Here is a 1821-nt window from a genome sequence, read left to right on the forward strand (position 1 = left end):
AAACAGAAGAAAAAAATCGGGCCGAAGCCTGTCGAAGCCCAAACAATCTGGCCTGGTTTCCGGATCCATGGGATCGCATGGCCAGACAACTAATACCTCATGCGGTCGCATGAGGTGAAAAGACAGGCCTGATCCTAGTACGTACAATTAAGGTTTGTGTTTAACAATAATTATTATTAATTAATTATTAATTAGGGTTTTAGTTATTTAATCAATTTTTAATTCTAGTCTTAATATTTAATTTGTAATATTAAGTTTTAATTTGTTTTATTAAATATAAAAATTAATACTTTTTTAAAAATAATATAAAAATAATAATTTTTTTAATATGTAATCATTATTTGTCTCTTTTTATAAATTGTATATTTTTATCGTTTATTCGTATATTATATTTTTCGTTCGTAATTAGTTTTTAATCTAGTATTTTGCCGTAGTATTTTATATTTCAAGATTTTTAGGCTTTGCTGTAAAATCCCTTAAGTGCTTTTTCTTTAGATTAAGATTTAGACGCTTTAGAAATTTACGACATCGCTTATCGCTTTAATATTTAATAGATTTTAGTGCCTATTTAAGTTATTGCCGTTTTGGATATAGATTTCCTTTTAAGCTTTAATACCTTTAGGCGCAACTTTTAATATTTAGTTTTTAGACTTTTAAGTTTATACGTTTTTCTTTCTTATTTTTATTTTTCGATCTTTTATTTTTCGAAATTTTTCGACGCTCTTTTTCTTTCTTATTTCTCAACACTCTAGTTTTTAGGACATAGAATTTTCTATTTCTTCTCTAAAATTTCAAAACGAAAAAATATTTTAAGTGGTTAAATTGATAGACATCCAAAATTTTCTGGTTCGTAGTAATAGTTGGATTTGTTAGTGGCGAGTTGTGGGCTTCCGATTTAAAGGGTCATGGCTACCTGCTGCATCTATTGGCTATTCGAAACGTGGGCAAAATCAGAAAAGTCTATTAATTTGATAGCTTATATAATTTTTATCTTTTATAACTAATAGGATATTCTGTGAATGCACCGAGCAAAACGTTCACCACCTTTCATACGTTCACCACCTGTAACTCAATCAAGACATCTAGCCAATATTGTCGCTGTTGATTTATCTTTAGAATCATAATCTAGTCAAACAAGTACTCCAACTCAAATTTTCGATAATCCATTTTTTGAACCCGACTTCACAATTGAGAATCCGGAGGATATTCAGGGACAATTCAGAGATCCTGAACCACTAATCATTCCTCCTGAGCCACAAATCACTCATCCAGAGATTGTCGATGAAGAAACTATTAAATCAGAATCCTCTAGTGATTCAGATTCAACAAATTGGAAGTAACTGAACCTCTAAGTATGGAAGACCGAATGAGAGCCACATGCACTGGCCAAGGTCGCGCCATTATTAAGCCAGATATTAATGCGCCAGATTATGAAATCAAAGAACAAATCCTACACATGGTAACTAATCAATGCCAATATAGTGGTACGCCAAAAGAAGATCCAAACGAACATCTTCGAACCTTTAATAGGATTTGTACTCTATTTAAGATCAGAGAAGTTGAGGATGAACAGATCTATCTCATGTTGTTTCCCTGGACTTTAAAGGGAGAAGCCAAAGATTGGTTAGAATCATTACCTGAAGGGGCGATTGACACATGGGATGTCTTAGTTGAAAATTTTCTTAAACAATTCTTTCCGGCATCTAACGCTGTGAGACTTCAAGGCGAAATTGTTACGTTTACACAAAAGCCAAATGAAACTCTATATGAGGCATGGATAAGATTCAGAAAGTTGTTGAGAGGATGTCCTCAACATGGTTT

At 32.3% G+C, this 1821-nt stretch overlaps 1 non-coding gene across 1 annotated transcript; it reads right to left on the minus strand.

Annotated features, from left to right (window-relative positions):
- Positions 1–1714: 1714 nt before the first annotated feature.
- On the minus strand, positions 1715–1821 carry LOC139886751 (small nucleolar RNA R71). Its single transcript, XR_011772619.1, has one exon. It is a non-coding gene; the product is annotated as a small nucleolar RNA R71 (small nucleolar RNA).

The sequence above is a fragment of the Rutidosis leptorrhynchoides genome, chromosome 1, assembly GCF_046630445.1.
Source record: "Rutidosis leptorrhynchoides isolate AG116_Rl617_1_P2 chromosome 1, CSIRO_AGI_Rlap_v1, whole genome shotgun sequence".
Lineage (NCBI taxonomy): Eukaryota > Viridiplantae > Streptophyta > Magnoliopsida > Asterales > Asteraceae > Rutidosis > Rutidosis leptorrhynchoides.